Consider the following 13,364-nt stretch of genomic DNA (forward strand, 5'->3'; position numbering starts at 1 on the left):
CTTGAATTTCATACAACATCTGGCATTAAAACAAACGCAAAGTGTGTTGTATTTCAGTTATTAGCTTAGCGGTTACCTGAGCAAATTACACCATTCATGTTTTACGTATTATCCATTTGTACAGCAGGATATTTACTAAAGCAGTTGTAGTTCCAGTGACACGCTCAAGGGCACAGCAGGAGTGTGGACCTGCAACCTCCGGGTAGAAATTCGAACCATCACAGCACTTTGCTCTTAAACCGAACAGCATGGTTGCCTTGATGAAACTACCCCGAAGAACCCCGATGTGGCGCATTCCCACGTTCTGCAGACGTTTGCATGATAAATTGATCCTAGACGAGAGTGAGAGCGCACCGTATGGAGCAACCGTGACTTACATGCCAGCACGTGCCTGCAGAAAAGGTTATCCCGCCATTCAAGGTTATTTATGGAGACATGGCTTGCAGGTTTGGGGATCTTTTTCCCAGCCATTTATCAAGAAAGGGAATTTGCTCTTGAGAAAAGTAGGACCACGAGAGCCTTTTTTAATTACACCCAGCCATTCCTCCCTCTGTGTGCTTTTTACTTTCAATCGGTACATTTGCTATTTTGGGGGCATACATTGATGGTAGTAATTTGTGCACTCTGAACTGGTAAATCTATTATTATTGTATTGTATCATACAAATCATTGAATGTATTTTAGGCTCAGACAGTGGCTCAATTCTAGTGAACACGAGGCTTGTAAGAAATTAGTGGTTATTTCACTGATGGCACAGTTAAGCAGCATACAATACAATACAGAGTTCATTCAACACTTGACTGCTATACAATGGACCTGATCTATACAGAGTGTGGTAAGCTATCACTAGACCCATTCAATAGAAATACATTTCTAATGTTTCTTCAGTGTGATTAATGTTCCACACAGGGAAATAACTCCATACCCAGTACACAGCAGAATGTGTTTTACAAAGACATAAATTATGTGTTTCACCTACAGACTCATCCAGTCTTTCATAATGAAAAGTATCTCAAAAACTTCTGTGTTTCTTCAGTAAATAACCATCAAAAAAGGCCAGGGACAACAAAGAAGTCCATCCATGCCTTAGAGCTTCTTTCCTCCTTTCCCAGCCAGCTGACAGCATTGCTTCTCCCAAACCATTTCCCAAACCCTGCCCCCAATCTACAGACATGCTGGGACTGAGGGACAAATCATCGTAAGGGTGTTGATATTTCCCTCTTTGAGTTTTAGCTTGGGTGTCCTGTAGTAAGGACTGTAAGTACAGAAGGTGGTTTCTCATTAGCGTGTGTGACAGCTAGCAATATCACGCCATACAGAGGCGCGTGAAGGCAGAACACGTGTGCAAGGTCTCGCTCCCACTCTGCCGTGAGTGCCTGACCTGTGGCGTGTCACACATGTGTTTGGCAGAACACTCTCTGCCCCTCCTGATTGGACTTCGGGTGGTTGGTTGATGTCGCATCACAAGGGAAAGCAGAATGTCAGCGGGTAATGGTGGTCAGCAAAAACAGAAAAAACATAGATCTCGGGCGGCCTTGACGGTCCAACGGCAAAAGACCTTGACCTGAGAGGACGCACAATTTCTGTCTGTCTGTTGGCTAATCATTTCTTTATATTGCTGCTGTGTGGCACGTCCTAGAATAGGCTGGCTCCTCTTTGGTGAGAAATATGTCAGTGAACTTTATGGAGGGATCACAGGTTTTATTTCACTTTGAATGTTCTTTGTGATTCTCTGTGCAGTTCTGTTGACTGGCTCTGTCTGGCTGACTGGCTCTGTCTGGCTAATTAGGTTAGAGAGCGTTTCTGGGTTATTAGGTAAAGGTTTAAGGGCCACTGTAGCCATTTGGGGCAGACATCAAAATTATGACCCATAAAAGGCACCTGTGGTTGTGTATTACTAAGCTATAAAACACAAAATCCTGTTAAATTATAAATGTAAGACATCACTCAAGAATACGTTCCTAGATCGACAAAGTCAATTCAAAGCTATGTAACAAAGTTGAAAAGATGAGGAAAACATGAATACATGAGTAATTGTTGACATTTAGTTCTAATCTTTCTCCAGGCATCTTTGTGTAGTATGCTGCTTGTCTCCATTTGGAAACTGCTCAGCTAAATCTGCATGTTAGCAGCAGTCAGTCTATTCTGGTTGCTTGGTGCCGAAAAATCACAGCAAGGTGATGAAATACAAATTGATTGCCACTCGTATCCCTATTCTCCACATTTGATGGCTTGAATAGGCAGCTTTGTTACACAGCTCATGGGTAGAATATACATTTTCCCAAAATGCATTTGTAAGGCCTCCTCCTCCATAGTCAGAGGTAATGAGAAACTGAAGCAGGGATTCACAACAGGATAAGAAATGTCTCATCAACCCTTTTCCCCACTTCTTCTTTTCATATCTACTCTTCTTCTTCTTCTTAATAATAATAATAATAATAATATTGCCACTGACATCCTTTCTCACTAAAAACAATGATTCTGTTTATAAGAAACACTTTCCAAATATTTTTTTCTCTTACAGATGATACAAAGACAAGATTTGTGAAAGAAGTGAAAGATTGTGCTTAGCAACATTCAAATAGTCAATTTAACGGTATATTGTCACTATTCACTCTTTTGAAGTGTTTGGTATTATTATTATTATTATTTCACAAAGCCAGTTTCATTAGTTTCATTGAATACTGAACTCATGTTGCTCATCAAAATACAGGAGTATGTTCCTTGAATTCAGTGTTGAAAGTTGAGAGGAAAAGCATATTGTTGGCATAACAAGTAGAGGACTAACTCTGGTTGTGTAACACCCTGGACATGCAATATTCAAAGCCACCTGTTGTGGGATTCTCTGAAACAGTTTCAATATTTAACATAGCGGTCACTATTTGACATGGTCATAAACTGAGCTGGAAATTAAATGATCTGGGAAAAAATAAAAAATGAAAATCAAATGTTTGGTGGGACACAGTAAGCGCGGTTTTACAATGTTTGCAAGTATTGGGTAATTGGACTGAATGAGATCCAACAGAGATGGTGAAAAGAGATGTTTAAAATGCATATGTGTGTGTGTGTGTGTGTGTGTTTTGTGTGCATGCATGCATGAATGTGTGTATGTGTGTGAGTGCATACATGCATGCATGTATGAATGTGTGTGTGTGTCCATGCATGCATGTATGAATGTATGTGTGTGTGTGTGCATGCATATAGTAGTGTTTGTAGGAGTCTATGCATGTGTGTTTGTGTATACTGTACATGCATGAGTGTGTGTGCCATGTACATTTGTGAGTGTGTGTGTGTGAGAGTATGTGTGTGTGCGTATCTATTGTATGTGTGTGTATATAAGTGTGTGTGTGTGTGTGTGTGTGTGTGTGTGTATGTGTCTGTGTGTGTCCCTGCCTGAAAGCGATCTCCCCGCTCCTGTGCAGCCGGCCCATCTGTTGATCTGAATGTTTTTCCAGTTGCTGTGAGAGTGAAAGATCCGCGCCGGTCACTATTCAAATAAGGTGGGAACTAAAGTCTCCCATCTGCCCCGGCTCACTTTCCCCCGGTGGACTGCAGATAAACAGGGGCTTGTGTTTCTTGCCCACAGAGCGCGTGCGAGGGCCGCGGCCAAGGCCGAGAGCGCAGGGAACGCCGTCTCCCTGACGACCGCGCTCTTCTCGCTAGCACTTGTGGTTAGTATGCGGAACGAGGTCTCAGCCCCCTGCTTCTCAAACCCCGTGACCAACAACAGCACTGAACCAGGGCTCTCTGCAGTTCTGCAGCTTGGCTGTCCTGATACAATTTGCATTAAGTGTCATTTTAACAGTTGATCTAATGGCAAGCACCTTTAAACAAGGTTTGTGGCTGTTAACACATATTTAGATCTAGCCAAATTATATTTTACAGGGACAACTATGAAGAACTTACCATGCTTTTCTTTGTGAGAATTCACCATTTAAGCAATATTAATGTAGATAGCCCTCAAAAGCAACGTATCATGTTTATTGATCAAAGAAATCTTCAAGAACATTAGTCTGGACCCAGACAATAACTCTGTAACTTCAAGCCATGCCCAAATCTTAACTCTTACTTAAGCTAAACTTAATCAGCCCCAACAGCAGCTAGCTTGGGAAAAGAACTAAGTTGGCACTTATAAGCTTTTGTTACATATGGCTATGTACATATTAGTCACACCTCAGTAAAACAGCATATTAACCCTGTTTGCCTTAATCCTGTTATGTGCTTTTCTAAGAATTTTAGTGCAATTATAGTGCAAGACGGAACAGCATTATTTAAATGCCAAGAAGTAATTCCATTCATTCATAAAGGATTATTTATTGTCTGTGCTCCAATGGGTACATAATATTTTAACAGTGTTGGTTATTATTATTTTATATGGTGCCTCTCTGAATAATGAAATTAATGTTGATTCACAATTAAATCAATTATGCTGACATGGTCCTTAATCATTTCATCTCTGCACCTAGAAACACGATATGTTTATTGGCGGGTGTTTGCCAACCACAAACAGTACACGCCGAGAGCAAAATGGCTTCAAGAAAGTACAAGCATATTTGGCAGGACGCCGAGGACAAAATGGGATATACAGCGCAGCCTGAAGTGAAAGGCACACTTGTCTACTGTTGGCCTGTGGCCCATCACACTTTTTTTTTGTTTTGTTTTGGAAACACCATGTATAAATCATTACCCCGGCCCTCCGTCATCCCTGCAAGCGCACCAGGAGAGGGAGACCTGATGCTTTCGCATGAAAAGAAATAAAACGCTGAGTCTGATTCTTTCATGGGTAGTAGAAGAACTGACGCTTCTCCGAGCCTTGCATGGAATAACCCATTAAAGTTTTATGGCAGAGGGCGCGTTTGAATACGTTAATGGACAGCCCCCGACCTCATGCTGTTCTGCTGCGGGTCATTTCAGGTTGTGGCGGCTGCTAATTACATTGTTGTTTTGTTCCCTATTGGCAAGGCTGGATTATGGACCGGGCCAGTGGGGCCAGTGCCCCGGGGCCTCAGACTGCCAGGGGGCCTCCAAGCCTCAGGCCAGGTGTAGTTTGTGGCCCAGGACTTCCGAAGGAAGCTGAACGCCAGGGCCCTCAGTGCGCACAGCACAAGCTGACCACTAGACCCCTGGGTGCTTATAGCGTGAGTTAACCACCAGGGCCCCCCAGACCCCTCAGCGCTTACAGTGTGAGGGCCCCCAGACCCCTTGGCGTTTAAAGTGTGAGCTGACCACTAGGGCCCCCAGGCCCCTGGGTGTTTACGGTGTGAGTTGACCACTAGGGCCCCCAGGCCCCTCGGTGCATACATCGAGTGTAACACCCGGCCCCCTTAGTACATACAGTGCATGCTTAAAATGAGAGCCTCTCGGAGAGTACAGTGCTTCTGTACAACTAAGCCACTGGTTGGCACGCTACAATATGCTGTGACATGATACAGTATTCACCATCAAGTCAGTTCATTCTGCATAACAGGACAGTTTGAAGGGCGTCATATTATGGCAAGCCATTCGTTATTTGACTTACCGTAACTAGCTATCCCTTTATTTTAGCTAGCTGCCCATTATCCCTAGCTAGCTGCCATTTACCACCAAATTAGCTGTACTAAAATGCCACCTAGTTAACTAGCTATCGACCTGAAACTCAGCTGTCTAACTAGTTAGGCGGCACACGACTTAACAAGTTAGTTAGGTGGCATTTGTTCGTGGGTCGTCTGTATGAAAGGGGTATAAGATAAAGGGGTGTCTTGCTAGGCCAAATGAAAAAGTGTGCTAAATGCACGTTGTGGCGTTGTTACACACTAGCGTACTGTTTAGTGGTTATCATTTAATATTGTTGTTTATACTGTATGTAAAATTGCAAAACAGTACACACAACATGTTGAGGGTGAGTACAGTAGCCACTGTCTAGAAACCTTCTGCCCATTTGGCAATATACAGTTCATTGTTGAAACTTCTAGTCGTAGTAATTGAAGCTTCTCATAGTTTTCATCACCGCATTTGCAATATTTTTTTATGTTAAATCGCTGTTTCCTCAAAGCTAGAATTAGCTAGAATTTTTCCAATCTTGCGTTCTAATCGCACCAGTTGTAGCATACGCGGTAAACAGCTAATCACACCGGTGTGACCGTATGTGTGAAAGAGTTAAAAAACAAAATGAGGAGAGAGAGGAGGAGGCTGGTGGAGAGAGAGAGCCAACGAGAGGTCCTGACTCAGACACAACTGATGATGAGTGCAGGTGCAGGCAGGGAGAGACCGACTGAGCCAGTGAAGAAGAAAAAGTAGCAAATATCAAGTCTCAAGTCACTAGGGTATGCAAATTAAGACAACTATTCATCAGCATGCAAGGTCAGTGATTAATACCATGCTATACCAAAAAAAAGGGTGCAACCAAATCATGTGCGGGTGCAACTGAGAAAGTTGGTAGCACGAGTGCTACCAGTGGAAAAGTTAGTTTGGAGCCCTGAGATGGTGTTCATGGCACATTTCTGGGATGTCATACTTGACCAGTTCCATACTACAAGCATGCACCTACAGAAAAGTGACACTGACATCTCTGTAGCAGCACAGGTTTTGACTTCATTGAGGGATTTTATGGCAGGACAGTGAGACCAGTTTGAGGCTTTTGAAAGGGCAGCCTTAAATGTGACAGGTGTCTCTTAGTCATATAAGCACAATCTTCAGCGAAAGAGGAAACGCAAAACATTTGCAGATGAGAGATCAGAGCCAGGTGTGACACTTGAGGAGAGGGAGAAGTTCAAAATAGAAACATTTTATGTGATCATTGATAAGCTAGTGGCATGCCTTGAACATTGCTTGGACACTTACAAGCATTTGACCAGTCTCTTTGGAGTTTTGTTTATGTCAGATCAGGTGTCTAACAGTGATGTCATAGTGGAAAAGGTAAATGCAATTTCCGCTGCATATCCATCAGACCTGGACATGAACTTTGCCAACGAACTCATCCAATTCAAGTCTTTCATGTCTGACTCTGAGGGTAAGAAGTGCCCAACTAAATTACTTGAGACGTTGCAGACACTTAATCTGCAGTCAGTGTTCCCCAATGTTTTCGTGGCACTTTGGATTTTTTTTAACTTTGCCAGTGACAAACTGCCGGGGTGAGCGGACATTTTCCCTTTTAGGCAGAATAAAAAAGCTGTGGCGTAGCATGTGCCAAACACGTCTCAGCTCATTTTCACTTATGTCAATAGAGTCAGACCTTGTCAGACAGCTATATTTTGATGATCTAGTGGATGATTTTGTGAGGAAGAAGGCAAGAAAGACACCAAATATACCAATATAGGAAAGCGGGAGGGGGGGGGGGGGGGTACCATGGGACCATGATCCAACCCTGCCTGTTGGTCCTTGCTGGATTTAAATTCTGCTAGTATCAAACACCTCATCAGCAGGGTAACTTGTCAGCAGGGTAACTTTTGCTGCAGCATGTGAGTGATTATGCGGATCTGTAGTAATCAATACGTGACCTAATGGTGCTTCAAGCGCCCAGTGAATGCCACTGGATCTGCAAAAACAAATAACTCCGGGAGGCATCAGGAGGCTGTTGACTTCCTCAGACCAAAGCTGCCAAAGCTGGAAAACACTGTCACGTAATTACTGGCAACAGAAAAACATATTCTTTTATATATCATTCTATTTTCTCATTCGTTCGTCTTATTCAGACCGTGCGATGCATCGGCGCCATCTAGAGGCTGAAGGAGGAAATACCCTGGAATAGGTTGGAGTAGTTATCCAAAATGATTCCAAGAAACGGTTTTGCCAGTAATACGTAGAGCAACTATGACTAATTATTGTTGAAGAAAAGTACGTGCCAAGTTAAATAACTGTGTGCTTCCTGGTGTTAATAGGCCCACCTATGTTCTGCGCTTTCTATTTTGAATTATCATTTAATCACTTAATCTTGTCATTCTCCGTTCTCCAGGAGAGGCGTGAAGGATAAATCGCTCAGATCAATTCAGTGACGTTGTCCATTAGGTCCTCAGTCCATCTTCATTTCAGCACTCCTTGGCATTGACGTTTTTATGCTATCGCTTCATATTTTTTTCTCAGCTGGGTCCATGAAGTCATCATGGCATTTTTCCTCAGAGCGCTCACGCCGATTTCATCAACGCTTCTTCGGTCGTTTGTCTTTCAGAGACTGAAATCCACAGCAATTCTCTTCCCACGTAATTGATTGAATTTAAGTTTCAGACATTTGATATGTAAACTATGTGAGAGCAAAATGTAAATATTTAGGTTATCACAGATTTTCAGTGATTCCGTGACACTGTCCCTGGATCCAGTTAATAAGCAGAATCATGGGAAATTTCGTCGTATCTCATAGATGCTGGGATGAAACAGAATATAGGAGGGAAAAGAGAAAAGAAAATACAACAATGAAAAAATAAATTACCTCGGAATCACAGTTTTTACGAGGATATGATCGCATTCACTATATATTTATCATTTAACCGTACATGCAATACAGTATTTCCATTTGCTAGTAACTTCTTTCTTACTGTGCAAAACAATAACAGTTGTATTCAGTAAAGAACTGTTTCAAAAAAGTCACCGATTTGTAACTTAATAATTTCTGATATTCGTGGAAAGTGGTACTGGCAGTTTCTTCTTGTGAATGGGATACAAGGTGGAATGCATGTGTGACTTTGTATATCAGGGACAGACATTTCTATCTCTGACTGGTGCAACAGCTGTTTGTCCCACAAACAAGAGAGAAGAGTGGCAGTTGCAGGACGAAATGGTAATGAAAGTGTGTTTATTTTCTTCTATGTTATTGCATTACATTGTTGTCATTTAGCAGAAGCCGTTATCCAGAGCAACTTACATATGGTACTATTTTTACATGATATTCATTTATTTAGCTGTATATTTACTGAAGCATTTGTGGGTTAAGTACCTTGCAAAAGGGTACAGCAGCAGTGCCCCAGAAGGGAATCAAACTGACAATCTTTTGGTTTCAAGCCCTGCACCATACCACTCTGCTACATTGCCACCCGTTCTACTGTGATACTGCATGCTTTTTCAACAGGGAGTGTGTAGTATGCTCCCTAAGGACTACAGGTGTAAACCCCTGCCGAGGCACTGCTGGTAAGGAGCAGGACTTGTAAAAAAATGGTCGTTGGTTTTGATTCCCCGCTAGGGTTCTGCTGTTGTACCCTCAGGCAACTTAACCGACAATTGCTTCAGTAAATATCCAGCTGTATAAATGGATAAAATTGTAACCTATTGTATGCAAGTCGCTCTGGATAAGAGTATCTGTTAAATGACAATAATAGACTGCAATGTAATTAACACAGAGCCTTTCTTTCTTCTCAGACCTTGCCGCTGGGGATGCTGGTTAAGCTACTTGTCTCATGCCCTTAGGGATGCAGGGTTAATTCCCAGTTGGAGCACTGCTGTCACACTCTGCAGCAACTTAATTAACCCGAGTAGTTTCTGTTAGTATCTGGCTGTATCAATTGATAGCATGCAAGCTGTGCATTTTCACAGTACATGTTCTAATGATGACTATAACATGAAGAAAAAGCATGTCATTTATGCATAAGTATGATAACAGTAATTATAATTATAAAACCAGAAGCTAAACATCCACAAGCTGAGAATGATGTTTCAGGAACCCTCATGTATAACATCATGGCTATTGAACTCATATCAAAAGCACTATATCTTTTTCACACAATGCTTTTTCACACAATGGTTTTTCTTTATGTGGTGTTGTTTTGTATGTCAGACAAAAGAAAAGTTTTCCTTATAGGTTACCTCTAGGAGAACAGCTGTAGTTATCTTCCCCTTCAGATCCAGATGCCGTCACTCCCAGAAGAATGATGTCCTGATTCTTATTATACAGTCTGCTTTGAAAATTAATAAGGAAATGAATAAATTAAACAATGAAAGAGGTACTTTATGTCTGTGAAAGACAGCGTGCTCCTGACTGTAAGACTACAATATTACTGGATTGTACAATAGAACAGCTGTTCCTAGGCTGGCACACCTGGCCTATAACACATGTTTGTTCATACAGAATACATACATACAGTGGGACAATACCACACTCATGCACATGAACGTTTTTAAACAGGGTATTGGGAAATACCCAAAATTCAAAATTCAAAAACTCAGAATTCAAAAACTCACTTTTCCTTTGAGTACTCAGCTACGTCTGTTAAAAGGAAAGAGGCGTGGCTGTCAATCAACATACATCGTTACACATGCATTCAATGACATTTTACATTTACTTTTCTTTTGGGTATTCTCAGATAGCACCTCTCTAGTAATAAGACATAACTATAGTGGCTGCATTTATGATACTTGAGTACCCCCTGCTGGACACTTTGTCTATGTAAAGAGACATTTATCATCCTATTGTACATTTGACCTGGTCTTGGAAACTCTGACACCTCTTGCTGTAGACTTGAATTATTACAAACTTAAGTCCGTCGTGTAACTGCGTAACTATCCAGCTAAGTATAACTGTGTGCTCAGTGTCACAAAATTAGGTAGCTGAGTCAACGTGAAACAAGTAATGCTTTTAAATCAATACATTTTTTCAGACCATTGATCATTAAACAGGTCAATGAACCAATCAAAGACATCTATATGTTAAGCAAAAGCACAAGGGACTGAACAGATGTGAATCACTGAAATGGCAATAGAGTGTTGGAGGCCTCTACTGCCTGTCCACAGGGGCTTACCTGTGTATGTGTGCACCTTTGTACAGGCGAGAACTCTGCTCTTCAGAACAAAAATGGTCACAAGAATCAGTGCACCCAAAGCACCCAGCAGGATCCAGAGCATTTTCCTGTCTACAGAGAGATAGAGAGCTTTCTGTTATCTAGTAATCAGTTTTATTTATCATTTAAATACTGCTGTTTTTACTGCTACATCTACAGCTACTACTATACTACTACTGTGCAGCAGTGTAGCATAGTAGTTAAGGAGCAGGTTGCCGGTTCGATTCCCCAATGGGGCACTGCTGCTGTACCCTTGGGCAAGGGTGTATAAATGGATAACATTGTAAAGAACTGTAACCTATGGAAGTCGCTCTGGGTAAGAGCATCTGCTAAATAATTTAATGTAATGTACTACCGCTGGCTACTTCTCCTACTACTTCTACTGCTACCACTGCTACTAATACCATTCAATTATAACAGTTTTCAGCGTGGTTACAGATTAAAATTCTCAAAGGACTCCTTCAAGGAGCACTGACCTGGACTTGTCAAGCATTTATTAGTCAGGTAAGGTATGAGGTTTGGTGCATGCTATGTATGTCCAACAAAACAATTTCCCTGAAATTATTTTTCAAAAGAACTGAAAACTCAACTCACATCTGTTTTCAAGATCCGTATACCTCATATTAGCTGAAAACGTTACAGTGAAGTGCTAACCAAGTCAGCTACAGGTACCTTTGTCAGAAGGCAGCCCTGAGAGCACTTCCAAACCAAGTTTATAAATGGATGTATATTTAACCCTCCCTCCCAGGAAGCCTCGCTGGCATGAAGCCCTGGACACAATCTCAGGAAATGGAGAGCAGAGGATCCTGGGATATCCTCAAACAAAGACAGATCTACAATGCAGATAATGCTTGTCTATGTTTCCTTCTTACCGTGAATACTGTCAAGTGCGTAAATGGCTTTCTAAGAGCACTTCTAAGATGTAAAAGGGTATGCTCAATGATGTTATAACCTTGTTGACCATCTACACAGCATGTCATTTCAAAGCCCACAGGTCACATGACATCAATCATCAGCATAAGCAGTTGCTGTTTTCCTTCATGACTTGTATACAGTACTGTACATACCCTACACTTTCTCTGGAGCGGTGAATGTGTATTCAGTCTGTGGAGGCCTGTGTGCTGTGCTCTTTGATTTCCCCCCATAATGGCATGTGAAGTTATTCCTTTGAGCTTTTCCTGTTTTTATACTCTGGTGGCGTGAGAAACTACACGCAACCCGCTCTTATTAACGTGATCCTGGCACTGAAATGCCACGGGCCCGCCCAGCATGGCAGAGGCGGGAACCCGGGACTGCGTTCCCATCCACGTTTTCCTTCAGGAGTCTGGCACACAGGGAAGTCTGCGGCACAGTGGAGTTGGACTGACTGTCTCTCTGTCCGAAGGCCCATAGAGTTAATCCCAGAAACCCAAACTGTTCCCATATGAAAATGAAATATATTGTAATGTATTGAGGAACATGTTCAGCTTAAAAATATCTTGCAAATACATTTGAAATATATTCATGCAAAGCAGAAATATATTGCAATACAAAAAGGGACAGTAATTTACATATTTTCAGTATTTTAATTGAACTAAAAAATTTATTTGCTGAAATATATCTCATTTCAGTATTTTTTTGTTTGGGTACTTTGACTGCTCCAGTACCCTCAAATGGGGTACTTCAGGTTAGTTTCCCTCCAGTTCTGTGGGGCTTACAGAATGAGTGAGCTGAGTAACAGTGAATGCTGAAATTGCAGGGAGACCCTGAATTTGATGGCACCGCCAAAAAAGGAAGGAAAAAAAAGAGCGTGCACATGGGTTGCCATATAGAGTAAAAAAAAGCAGGACAAAATACCAAATCATCCCCACAAAGAGGGGATTTGTTTTGCTGCTTTCACATTAACAATGATGGTGACCAGTGATGGGTCAGTGAGAGATGTAGAACTGTGAGCTTTGAAATTGCAAGAGACCCCGGATTTTGATCACATCACCAAAAAATACCCAAAATACCAGATGTTTGGGACCCCTCCCCTTCCGGCAGCTCTGCCTTGACCTTGGGCGTGGGAACAGCCACACCTTCAAATAATGAAACAAACAACAGATCAAAGACTTTAAACAAAGAATCCAAGAGGGTTGCCTGTCATGATTTTGTCCTTAGCAAGCTTCAGCCTGTTTAAAATTTTAAAAATTACCACCACTTGGGAGGATAATTGGAGGCTCCTGCATGTTTGATTTGCCGAGGGGAGGTCCAGCTTCAGGCCCTGTAGCTTACAGAGACAAAAAAATAAAATGGCTCCATTCCCCTTTTTGTCAAGTTACAGACCAAGTTCTTTAAGGTAAGCTATATGACCATTATGGTCAGAGTATCTATTACATTGTTATATGCCAATGTACTGAACTTTCTAAGAGGAAGTGGTCCATTTAGAAGCTGGAGGCAATGCGGGATGTTCTCAAGCAATTCAGTATCATTGTGGTGCACTGAATTAATAGTCTTATGCAGCCCCATCTGTTTTCCACTGTCTTTGACCCCTTAATTATTAAATTGACTCAGTCAGTGCTTATTTTGTAACCATTCTGACCTGCTCTTGGACAGGTGCAGCTGCACTTTTCTGGTCTGAGGACGTTTATTCTGCCACTATGGGAA

Source organism: Megalops cyprinoides, chromosome 22 (assembly GCF_013368585.1).
Source record: "Megalops cyprinoides isolate fMegCyp1 chromosome 22, fMegCyp1.pri, whole genome shotgun sequence".
Taxonomy (NCBI): Eukaryota; Metazoa; Chordata; class Actinopteri; order Elopiformes; family Megalopidae; genus Megalops; species Megalops cyprinoides.